The 13033-nt window shown below is 52.0% G+C and overlaps 1 protein-coding gene across 1 annotated transcript in view; it reads left to right on the forward strand.

The window, feature by feature from the left end:
* Nucleotides 1-10711: 10711 nt before the first annotated feature.
* The window catches only part of FAT2 (FAT atypical cadherin 2), a 55740-nt gene continuing 53418 nt past the window's right edge, over nucleotides 10712-13033 (forward strand). Inside the window, 1 exon segment of the mRNA XM_050312297.1 lies at nucleotides 10712-11059. The gene's annotated coding sequence lies outside the window, so the exon portion shown is untranslated.

A 13033-nucleotide genomic window follows, 5' to 3' on the forward strand; every position in this document is an offset into this window, starting at 1 on the left:
GAGTGACCCACAAACAAGCAGTCAGTGCTCTTCCCACCCAGCAATGGATGGCCATTGAGGTTGATTCCTTATTGGACCCTGATCCCCACCCCAGATCAACCATCAGCATTCCCCATGGGGCCTTGTCCTAAGAGCAGAGCACAACCCAACCCTCCAAGAGCTCCTGCCCGTACAGATATGCCTGTACAGATGTGCCTGCCCATGCAAACACACCACCTGCCCATTCCTCCCAGCCTTCTCCAGAGCTGCAACAAGCCCCAGGAGCTCCCCAAGAGGCTGCAGAAGCACCTCTTGTCACCCCACAGCTGAACAATCCACAGATTTGCCATGACTTGGGTAGGATTAGGCAGACCTGCTGCCAGGCTGAGTGGCCCAGGGAGGACAGATTATTCCTGCCAGGAGCCAAGACTCTGAAAAGGGACATTGTTTCATGGATGATTTGCCGTTTCCCCCTCACACACACACACAAATCTGTAGCTCCAATCTGGCTTTTTTGCAAGGCACCTGCCACCACCTGCGGTCAGCGACAAGATCGGAGAGGGATAACCATGGGAAGAAAGGAGAGAAAGCCGGGCTGATCAGCTGAACCTGGGATGCTCTGCAGAGGGGCTGAGCCCTGCCCAGGCACTCAGTCTTGCCCGAGCCCAGCCAGCTGCTCCAGGTGTTGCACACTGATCTGAGGGCACCCCAGAGTGGAAGATGCTCTGCTCCCCTTTCAGGCCATACCCTGGCTTCCATCCCAACAGCTCCCGCTGTGCCCAGGAGCCGTGTGTTCCCAGTCCTTGCTGGAGGGAACAGGTTGCAATACCTCACTCCCCCTCCCCAGCCCATCTTGGCTCGGGGCACACTGGCAGCTGGGAAGAGGCAGTGTTGGAATGGTGACCTCAGGCCCTGCAGGAGTTTGATTTGGGAAGGCAGTGCACACTGTCCTGGCCTCCTCATGCAACCAAACCCTTTGCTGAGCCGTGAGTATCAGGGCAGAAGGCAACCTTCACCTTGTCAGTGAATAAAATGTTCGAGAAGGGAGGATCTGTATTTAGGGGCTCTACGGCAGCAAGTCCACAAACACAGTCCCTGTTTAGTTGTTTAGCCACCAGCCTTCTCCAGGAGAAGGTAGTAGCTCAAAGGTGGTTTCACAGACATGCTCTGGCTGCAGAGCTCCATTATTTCTCTTTGCCTGGTGAGATCCCCCACACCCCTTGCCCATGGCAGCACTTCACTCCTCAGCACAGCTAATCCCACCAATATTGGACTTACCCTTATCATTCTTCTGCTCCAAAACCAGCACTCCAGCCTGGCTTTGGTCACACCAGAGAAGTGATGGGCAATCTCCTCTCCTGCTCTTAACCTTAACCTCCAGCCAGCCACTCCCCTCCCCTTGATGGGGTCTACCAGCAAACTCCCCACCTGCACCTTTTCCCCATACCCTTTCTCTGCCAGCACAGCCCCTGCCTGAAGGTGATGCAGGCAGACCCACATCAGCATGGCATACATCAACACGACCTCTAAACTTTGGGAACTCAAATAAAAATGGGCCTGAGAAATAAACCAGCCTCCCAGGTTTACTTTTAAAGCTCAATGCAAATGAATCCAGAGGACATTTTGCAAAAAATCAACATTGCCTCCTGCTGCAGCATTTCAACTCGGTTGTTTAAAAAAAATAAAACAAAAAAAACACCCAAACAAACAAAAACAAACAAACAAAAAAAAAACAAAAAAGAAAGAAAAGAAAAAAAAAAAGAAACTCCTGGATTATGGGATGGCTTGGTAACAGGTATGGTTCATGGGTCAGATGTGCAGCCTAGTAAAGAGGCTGAAGAGTGTACTGAGGTCTTTGCAAAGCCTCCTGCAAAGGATTCAGTGGGGGGATTTGCACCTGCTGAGCAAGGAAGAGCCCCTGGGGCTGTGCCCCTCAGACCCACTGGCCCCGTGGCCAGGGTTGCTCAAGCTCCTGGGCACCAGGGTTCACCTGCTCTGCTGGGAACAGAGCAGGAGCGCCGGGCGCAGCAGTCACGTTCGCGCCCTGGCTCCCTCCAAAACACTCTCGGATGGTTTGGAGCACGATGCCAGAACCACCCATCATCATACTTCACTTTTTTCCTTTAGTCTTTGCCTTAATCCTTTAATGAATTAAGTGGAGCAATTAAGCAGGATTTTTATTTCTTTTTAAAGCGAACGCGCGTGAAAATGGAGATGGGTATTTTTGCTTTTAATATGATAATTAATGCAAAGCCCCTCAGCTTTAGGGATTCTCCACACCTCCCACCCAGCCCTTTTTCTGTTTATCTTTCTGGCAGACTGCCTCTCATATTTATTCTAACAAAGGTTGCCCCTTCCTCTTGCTCATGAACTGCACAGATGAGGGGGAGGAGGGAAGGGTGGAGACTCAGAGCTGCTCCAGGGCAAAAGCCCCAACCCAACAAGGATGGTGGAGAGCCCAGCAATAGCAGAAAATGAAAAAACCCTCCTTTCTGGGGACACTCAGAGGGTACCACCACCCTGGGGCTGAGTCAGCATCGTGAGCAAAGCCCTGGCACCTCTCGGCCTGGTGTTACAGGCAAAGAAGAGGTGCCTGCTGCCTTCCCCTTGCCATGCACGGCCTCACTGCACACGTCTTCCACAGGTTCAAGGTGCACCAGGAGAGCTGTGTTTAGAGGGAATGCTGAAGAGATGTTGTATTTGCTACCCATCAGTGTGTCCAGACTTCATCTCAAGCGGTTGAGTTCTTCTGCCCAGCTCACTGGGGAAGGATCTGCTGGACAGGGTGCTGGGAAGCACCTTCACCAGCCATGGCAAAACAGAGGGTTTACCTCTGCAGAGGAGGTTGGACAGGCTCACATTCCAAGGCAGCCCTTCACTAGCCTGTATCTTCTGGCCCCACCAAACCTCCAAGTCCTCAGGCCCGTTCTCCTCTGCTCCTTCTCACCCACCTAATCCCTGTTTGGTTTAAAATATTTGTAAGTATGGCTGAACAACTCCCTGCCTCAGTCTCTCCACCAATGAAAAGGAGGTTAACAGATCCCCCTGCCTTCCTAGGAGGATGCAGACATCTGGGGGATGTCATGGGCCCAGGTCAGCACCTCAGGGGCCCTGCCTCTCCCTCTCCTATCACAAGTTTTGTACCAAGACTATCAGCCCAAAAGACATTCTTATTTCCCCATTCCAGAAATGATGGGAAGGAGCCTAGGACTGATAAAGATCAGAGCAGCACAAGTCAAAGGTAAACCCCTCAGCCTGCTTGGACAAAGTGCTTCAATGACGGGCAAAGCCTTACCTGTAGCTCCATGGGCTGTTACCAAATGTGGCTCACTTCAAAGCAGGCAGTGGGTCACCAGTGAATCCCAAACAGACTGTCCCAGCTACACTGGATACCCTCAGCAGTAGGATTTGCTGCTTGGGTTGGGGAAATGCCTCTGCAATCTGCATTTCTCTTATTTTTCGCCTTTTTTTTTTTTCAATTTCTTTTTAACTTCTTCCTTTTTTTTCATCAAAACACATTTCCTGACACAAAAAGGTCTTGGTAAACGTTCTCTGACTCATCAAACTGCCCAAACAGATCTTCTGCCTCCACAGGAACTGGACCATCCTGTTTGTGGGCGCAACAGCCACTCTCAGCTGTGTGCCGAGGGCTGAGGAAAGCTGTTCCCATTGTGAAACACTCCCTGCCAGATGTGGGCAAGCCATTCCCCACATCTGGAGAGCAGTCAGACATTTTGATTTTCTCTCTCAGTTGTTTGTTGCCTTGTCCCAGAGCAGGACAAGCCTTGGAGATGAGGCTCTTTGCTCCTTTCTGCAGAGCAGCCCACCAGCTTTTTGCCTGTAGGACCATTGTTTTGTAAACCCAGAAGGAAGACAACACCTCCTGAAAAGTAGCTTCACTGCTGGGAGAGAAGTTTGTTTCCTCTCCTTTGCCACCCTGTGAGGTATCAGTGGGAGTTTTGACAGTGGATGTGTTCGGTAGTACAAATTCACAGCGATTTGGGCTGCTGGTACTCTGTCCCTTGGTGGCCACTGCCCTTTAAAACATGCCTGAGACCAGCTTTTTTCTGTCCCAGTACACAGAGTGCTGCGGAGATTGCAAAGCGTGTGGTGACCATGGCCAAACATAACAGTCAATAAAAGCTGATGACCCTTGCTTAGCTGTCCAGTCAGACAAAGGAAACATTCCCCTTGGGCTGCTATACAAGATGCTTCAGAAATTAGGGAAATTGCTCCTACAACATCCCTGGGAAATCTCAGGGACACACCATCCATCAATATTTTGCAGTCTGAGACAATAGCAACATCTCCTGCTACACTGGTACAAGCCCAGACACTGTGCTCTGGCTTCCTGTAAACAAAAGCTGTTTAGCTCTAAATTTCTCTTTTGGCTCAGGCTTCCCTGCTTCAGTGAGGATGGTATCGAGATAATCATCACATGGATTGTATTCCTGGTACGAGGCTCCGTTGCACAATGGCGCCTCTTTATAATGCCCTTGGAGCAAGGAACTTCCAGGCTGGTTTCTCTGCCAGGCAAGACTGGACGTCAGGTCTCAGCACGAAGCCAAGGGAGAAGTGGTATATAGTGAGGATCTGAAAGGGGAGCAGCGAAATCTGGGACTGAGGGCTAACAGATTAACAGATAAACATTTACACACCGTAGTGCAAAGGAGAGTAGAGTACGGAGGATCTGGGCTGGAGTAGAACAGGACTTTTTTCCCAAAGACAAAGCAGTAGAGGAGTGGTCTTTCCTAGGGAAAAAGAGTTTGTGGCCTAGGATTTTTCAGGCCAGACCAGAACAAACGCAAGTTATTTCCACACTTGAAAATTAACCTGCACTTTGAAAGGGTTTCTGCTTGAGCCGGGCAAACCGGAGACCTCTGAGTGAAGCAAGAGCGCGGGCAGACCCTGCTCTGCCCATGCCTGATCTCCCAGTGCCTGTGCAATCCCCAACACGCCATCCAGTTCCAGTGCACTGGACTAAAAGTTAAACATCCAGTCCAAGCTGGTTGTGTGGCATCAGTGAGGGGAGACAGTCATCTTCTGGGAATGCTTCATTCTCCCCAGACAGACACCTGAACTTACGGGGTTGTGATTTAACCTCTCATCCTTGCTCTACCCTTTAGACAAATTAACTCATTGTCCTCTTTCCCCATGTCCTAGCACAGACCCAACCTATTTCCATGTTGTCCCCACCACCATTCTTCAGTGCCACCCCCACTATCTCTTCCTTCTACACAAACACCAAGCTGAAGCTTAGTTTTGCAGCCAGGGCAATGGAGAGCCATGTCTTTGTTAATCCAGCCCATCAACAGCCCCAGTTCCATCCTGAGAAACTGGGTCACAAGCAGGGACTTACTGGGTCCCTGCTTTGGCTGGAAGCCACCATGCCTTGCAGTGCACGTTGGGGAGAAGGGGGTCTAGTGCAGTAACCTCAGAAAGACTTATGGTGGCCTGGCACATTCCCCGTGGATGATAGCATGACCCAGCAAAGTCCTGTGAAGAGGGCCAGCTCCTGCACTAATTAAGCTAGGAGGATTAATGAGTCTGTGATACAAGAGGCATCCTGGGAACAGTCAGCGATACTACATCAGAAACCTCCTGCCAGACCTGGAAGCGAGAGGCTGTTCCCTTGGCACGCTGGCAAGGACTTTGCCTCTTCGCCCACCACCCACTCAAGTCTGGTGGGCAGTTTTGCTTGAGATCATTTCCCCACGGCTTGCAGGGCCATGGTGACTCCACTCCCCACGCTGCCCCGCCGGCCGCCCCGCGGAGAGCGCAGTCACACGCGGCTCCGGATTCAGTCACCGCCAGCCCCGCCAGCGATGAGATCAGCCATCCGGAGCAGGACCATTGGCTCGGGATGAGCTAATGCCTGCTCTGCGCACACGGATGAGGGGGAGGAGGAGGCACGCTGACTCGCTAGCTCATCCCATGACGAGAGCTGTGGCACGGCCCGTTGTCCTCCCAGGACAACGCAGAGCTCCCAGCTCCCAGCAGGGTTCCTCTTGGCACAGACAATGGAAGTGGGCCCATGGCACACCCTGGGACTCTGCCCTCTGTCTTCACTGCCTTCCCTGCAACACCGAACCTTCTTCCTGGGGCCTTGCACAGCATCTCGCCCCATCCCATCGGGGTCCCATCTGTCTGTAGAGCGATGACATCCCCTCCGCGGGCTGACATCCCAGCCTTCTGTTGCACTGAGCTTCTGACTCTGTCCTGGTGCCAGATGGCTTCGGAGGCAGATGACTTCATCTCTTTTAAAGGGGCAAGGGATCTGTCAGCAGTGCCCTGTAGGAATCAGCGTGCATCATCCTTGGTGAGAAGCCAACGAGGGAGCATGTCACAGCAGTCGATATTGCCCCACAAAGGGCCCAAAGAGACTTGGATTCCAGTCCAACACTTCCATCAGTCTCGAGTACTTCACTCTTAGCCAACTGTTGTGTTTGATCTGTCCCACACAACAGCTTTGTGGAGTGGGGGACCTGACTCAGCATGAGGTCCATGGGCTAAGGGCAGGGACTACGCAGCATTCAGCCTCACAAAGATGACTTAAGGGAGCACTGAGTGTAGGAGAGAACAGAGGACCAGCAGCAGCCTCTATTCCCAAAACTATGATGGGTGGCCTGAGTGAAATCTACTCATCATTGGACTCCTGTTGGACCTCAGGCAAGGATAACCTGGAGCTGGTCTAAGGAAACCCCAGTTCAAATTTGTATTAGGTGTAAAGGGTGAGTATCAGAGTGAGAATCGGGTTTGCAATTCAGGGGGTTTGATTACCACTGGGAAAGTGCACTGGAAAGGGAGAGATGGATTCCCACTTGGATCTGTCCCCTGGGAGATTCCAAGGAGGTGACAGATGCAACCCAGATATCCCCCTTGAAACAGCACCCCCTTTGCTCCTCCGTGGATAATGCCTGCAGGGTGGTTTGCAGCTCCACGGGAACAACCCTGACTCACTGGAGCAGCCCAGGGAGGGTTTCCATCAGCACTGGTCAAGGAGGCTGCAGTACAGACACAGCACAGGGAGCTGATCCCTACTCAGGGCTGGCTCCTCCCCGCCCCCAGCACACGCTCACGCTTGTTGGGGAAAACGCTGCCGCCGTTCCAGGCAGATAATCGCCCCTTCCCTTGCAAGTCCCTGCACGTTCCCATGCAAACATACCCACAGAGCACTTCAGTGCAGCAGATGCTGAGGCTGAAGGGCCAGACACACAGACCAGCTCTATTTTTTAGGGAAGGGGAAACCAAAGTTGTTTGTCCCCGAGGAAGGTAACTCACAGGTCCCAGCACACCCCTGAGTGAACGTTTGCTGTAGATTTGGAGGTGGACTGATACAGCAAGTCATGCACCATGGAATAGCAATGGGAGCTGGGAATGCTTAGGAAGTGCCCACCAGGAGTCTGGCTGCCCACCCTCAACACAACAGCTGAAGCACTCCAGATCCTGGGCAGGCCAGCTTGCCCAAAGGGTGCCAGACCCTTAGGAGGGATGATCAAGGGGGTCACCCCATCATGTCTGTTTCTGAGGGCAGGAGAGTTTGGAGAAACAATCCAGTGCCACATCTCAACAGCACTGCCCTGACCTCCAGGTCCATGGAGGCAACACACCAGTGGGGCCAGTTACAAGTGCTGGGCAGGAAGGGCCCATGTTTAGGAGGATAAGCTGAAAGATGGGCCTGCAGGCATGTCTTCAGGAGGCAGGCAGGTCTGGTCCCCAGGGCAGTGAGGAGGTACAGCCATTGGCAGGGAGGCCCCTATAAGTGTTTCTTGTTGGTTCAGAGAGGCCCGTGGTGATTTCCCTACCCCAGCCTGAACATGCAGCCTCACTGCAAAACTTTGTGTGCAGGTAACCCACAGCAGAACATCTTGGCTTTATCACATGGAGATCTTGGGTGGAACCAGGAAATAAAATCTCTCCCCTTGATTAGGGAGAAAAGAGCACCTTTGCCAGCCAGGTGACGGAGCTCTGGCATTTCCTGCACCCTGGAAAAGGTCCCATTGCATCTGATGGTGTGAGATCCTGACAGGGGGACATGGTGGCATGAAATGTTGACACCAGCTTGGGGAGCTTTTGTTGGCTTGTTTAACTGACTGCCTGAGCAGTGTGAAGAAGAACTGAGGGCAAAGCCAGGCACCATGCACAGCTCCATCTTCTTTCTTTCCTCCTGGCACAGTTCCCAAGCCAGGCCAATCCTCTCTGCTTGCAACCACAGGTAATTCTGCAACCCACCCCTTTCTGCAGGAGCAGGAGTTGCTTGTTGGGATAAACACAACACTTTTTTTCCCAACCCAGCCTGACTTCAAGTTAAGCAGGAGAGCTAAGGAGGCAGAGCCAGAAAGTTTTCACCCGTCCCAGGCTCTCGCCCACCACTGATTAAGAATTAACAGCTTCTCTGGACCTCTGGAGAAGTTCTTGTGTGCTTCTTGTCCTTCCTGGATCACTGGGAGAGTAACCAATCCAAATGGGCCCTAAGACACCACGTCTGCCTTTGTATGGAAGGCAAGACTCCATCTTAGTGTCCTAGCTAACTATTAATATGATATGAGGATAATATAATATGAGGATTTTAGGGTCTCTTCCCCACAGCTAGATTGCTGTTCACCCCATTGCCATGATTTAATTAGGAAAGGCAACACTTCTTATTATTAAACCATCTGGTACATTTGGTATTGTCTTGCCTTGCTGAGATTAGCACTAGCTGAGGGTTCACACCTTGCTACACTGGATGAGACCAAGTCTCTGAGTCCACTGTCTTTAGGAGTCCCCACTGCTCCAGACGCAGGCAAAAGGAACAAGGCACCTGGCCAGTTGTCAAAGGCTCCAAACGCAGGGAAATGCTGGTTCTTGTAGCAATCAGCTGATGCCCTGAAGCCAGAGGTTTGCTCACTTGTACCTTGGTATGTCTAAATATAATACAAGTATTGTTCCGAGCTCTGCGTCAGCCCCACTGAAATCCAGCCACCAGTACCTGATTTTCTCGCCCTCCACGGCTGCGAGACACGCAGCTGCATGAAGGAACTTTTCCTTCCTTTCCTCCCAAATGCGCCTCCCATTGCCATTAATGACTGATCCCCCGGCCTCCTCTCACGAGACATCTTAAAGAAGAGCTGATGTGCAGTATCACAGCACTATTACTTCTACTGTCACTTTTATATTCCTCAAAATTTCACTACAAGTCCCCCTATAAATCATCTGAATAAACCGTCTGGAAAAACGGACAAGCTGCACATGTAAATCCAACTGGATTTTTGCCTTCTTCCCATTCAATTCAAACTATTTCTTAGCCTTGAAATCATTTTCCAAGTGGAGTTAGGATGCTGTGAGCAGAGCACCTAACACGAACACTTGTAGCACAAATGCTAGCAGGGTTCCCAACCCAGCACTGTCCCGTGGTAACTCCAGGGAGATCATTTAGTCTCACCATGCTGTGCACATTTCCTCTCTCATTCCTGGTACAAACTTGCTCCCTAGATTTAATGTAAATTCCTGAGCAATTTTGATCCCATCAAAACTGCATTTTCTGGTGAATTTACCATATTACTCTCACTCACCTCCAACAACAACCCTAAACAGTCCAATATATCATGGGTCAACTTCTTTTTGCATTTGCACCATGAAATCACATGGATTTTCCCATGGATTGGTGTTGTGTGATTTAATCTGATAGCGTCTAGTTTGAGACAGGTTTCAGTTGAGGCTGCATGTGTGGCCAGAGGATCCATAGCCTGCTGTCCTGGGGGATTTGCTGGTGACCAGCAAGGTGGAGGGTTGCAGAAACCACTCCTCCTCAAACGGGATGTTAATGGGCTCTGTCTCTCTTCCCCACCTGCTCCTGTGCTTGCTGACATCAATGTCCCCTGCGTGGAACCTCTCAAGGAGCAGCTGGGCACCTTTGCAGTTTAAAGTTAAAACTGTCCAGTTTCCATATTCTTTACTTGGTTTTGTGTTCCTAAAACCATATAGAAAGCTTTCTGGTAATTTCCTCTGCAAAAATGCAATGGAGGCAGGGGAAACTTCACCTAAACCTGAACATTGATGTCCCACATTAGGACCTACCCCTACATCTGTTCAAACCTCATTGCAGTCCAAAGGGGGTATGTTAGTATTTACTGGAAGGAGTGGGAAGGAGGAGGGGACGGGGAAGGGGACTGGAACGAACAGGACTGAAGCTGCCCTCATCGGGAACACTCACAGAAGGGTCCAGGTCTTTTCACTTTGCTGCAGCCCTGAAGAACACCCCCAGAGTCAGGATGCTCTTTCTGTACCAAGAAAAATCCCCCAAAGCTCCCGTGCGTTGTTTGGCCTCCCTATGCTGCCATCTCCCCTGGCTGCCTCCCTCTCTTTTCTCTGCCTCCTGCCTTTTCAGGACAGAGACCACCTTTTCATCCTCTGCCTGTGCAGCGCTGAGCTCCCCGGGGCTTGTTGGCAGCAGCCGGGGTTTCTGGGGGCTCCCCCAACACAAACAACCACCACCACCTTCAAAGTGCCTCTCCTCACGCAGCTGCTCTAAGGGCAGATTCAGGTTTCCCCCACCCCCTTCTCCCCATCCCTCCTTACAACGCCCACCTGGCAGCTAGTTAAAAAACAATCTTGGGGTTTTTCAGGTGTGTTGGAGGGATTTGCCTCCAACCCCCCCTCCCCTCCTGCAGTTGAGGTCCTGGATTTCATGGCAATACTAGTTAATCTAACAGTAAGAAGCTCTGCAATTATTTGGCTCTAAGGCTTGGGTCCTTGCCCAGCTCTGACAGACACACACACACACACAGCTTCACTTCTGCAGCGAGGGAGCGGGCGATGCCTCTCCTCTTCCTCCACCTCCAGCCCGTCACGGAAGGGCTGGTTCTTCAGCGAGGCAGTTCCACCCCCTGCAACTTTCTCCCTCGCTGCTCCCGACCGGTGCTGCCGGAGTTTCAGCCAGGAAAGTCCCTTCCTGCAGGAATTCGTCGGAGCCCTCTCCTCTGATCTGCAAGCACCATGGACCCCCAGCAGCCAGCCACGTGCTGCTGCGGGAGAGGATTTTCGGCGGAGGGAGCAGAGAGGCAGTGAACTTCAGGAGAGCTCTCTCCTGTTGCAACAGGTAAGGCACGCTGCTCGCCGGTGTGGGAAGTTGAAATGACTCAGGGAGCAGCCTGTGCGGCATGGATGGAGGGAGCCGTGGAGGATGCAGAGGTTTAGTCATGAAACTTCTTTTGCGCGTAAATAACTTTTTGCTGGAAACCGTCTTAACCTACAGAGAGAGCTTTGGGATGTAGAGGGAGAGACCTTCATCTCTGCCTTCCTTCTGGCAGCCCTAGCAAGGGAGGTTATGGAAGGAGTCTGGAAAAGCTCTATCTGTGTTGGCACTGAGTTTGCATCTGGTGTTAGCTGGGAATCTTTAGCAGGCTGCAGCCGGTGCAAGCAGGTGGGCTCCAGGTATCAAAGGCAAAAGTGACGCTGCAGAGCAAGGCAGGTGTGGAGGAGCTGAACAGAGAAGCACTCCAGGTGTTTGAATGGGGCAGGATTTCTGCAGGGAGCAAGCTTGTGCTGGAAGAAATGGATGAGCTGGGGCAGGAGCAGCGATGGCGTCCCGCTGTAGGCTCAGCTGTTGGCCATGTACAGCCTCACTTATCGGGGTGAGGCAGTACTGCTCCAAGCTCTGTCCCCACATTCCCCATGAAGCCGCTTCCACTGTCACCTGGAACTGGGCTGTGCCTTGGGGATCCCTGAGTGTAGTCACAGTGCTGGCGTTTCCCAGCCCCTGCTTCCCTGTATGCCCAGGTGAGAGCTCCTCGCCTACCCTTGTGCCCCTCAGGGAGGACAGGCAGCAGAGCTGGGGAGCTGAAGCCAGAGCCACTGTCCCAGCTTCACACGGGAGTGCGGGTGTAAACGTGTGTGTCTTTGTGTCTCTTCACCTTTGTTCACTATCAGGTGCCTTATGACAAAATATGATGGAATCTCAGAGCAAGCCAGTTCAGGGCATGCAGGAATTATTTCCTATGTACATGTGCAGCATTAAGAAAAGGGGTGAAAATACAGAGAGGGAGGCCTGGGCACTTGGAGCCATCAGCGCCCTTCCAAACTGCAGTTATCAGCTAATCAGCCTCCCGGGGAGTTAAACGCAGACTCAGTGGAGCACAGCACTGCGGAGGGGCAAAGATCAGCTGTTACACGACAGGGGTTGCTTCTGGGAAAACCCTTAAAAGAAGCTGTTGCTCCTTTGGGTTTGTGGCTGTGAAGGGCTGAGAGTTTCCAGGATGTGTGGAAACTCAGGTTGTGTGGTGGCTGGAGCTGGGCAGGCTCTACTGGGCAAGCAGGACTGTGGCCAACAGGCTTTGCCTGGGATTCAGGCAGGAGGACTTGGAACCCTCTGCTTCCTCTGTTCCGGCATGTGTAGGGAGCTGCCACGGCTCTCCAGGCTGTCAGCTAGACAGAGCTGGGAGGTTATCAGAGCCTTGGGATGGAAAGCAAACAGTCTGTATGGGGCTCCTGAGGAAAGCTGGGCTGTCTCAGTATTTGGGACAGTAAACTCACTGGGCTTGGTATTTGTGTACTCTTATCATCTCTGAATATGCAGCACACCTCCCCTCACCGGGAACAGTTCAGGGACATCCACCTGTCTGATAAGGGGTTGGGGTTCCTGAGGGTCTGAGCAGGGTCTCTAACCCAGCTACGGAGTTCAGTCTCTCTGCTTCTCCCCATCTGCCTGTTGTGCTCTAACATGCTCCATAGCATTCCAAAAGTGAGCCCAACCACCCTGCCTGCAGAGGGGAGAGTGCAGCGGGATCTGCCCTTCACCTGAGCCTTTCCCTCAGCTACAGCTCACACCACGGGTGTATTTCAAATCCTAATGTTCTCAAACCAGTGCATCTCCCAACCCTCCAAACAAACAAGCATCGTTCATGTACGAAGGGAGAGTTCAAAGGAGGCATAACACCTGGAATCAAACATCTGTTAGAAACTAATGCATTTTGCATCCTGCGCTCCTGCCAACTGCTCCAAGGCAAGTCCTAGAGGATCGTTCCAGCTCCCTCCATGCTGCAGCAATGGCATTCTCTGATCCCTGCACCTCGCT

This window comes from Myiozetetes cayanensis, unplaced genomic scaffold (genome assembly GCF_022539395.1).
Source record: "Myiozetetes cayanensis isolate MyiCay16 unplaced genomic scaffold, myiCay2020 scf17, whole genome shotgun sequence".
Lineage (NCBI taxonomy): Eukaryota > Metazoa > Chordata > Aves > Passeriformes > Tyrannidae > Myiozetetes > Myiozetetes cayanensis.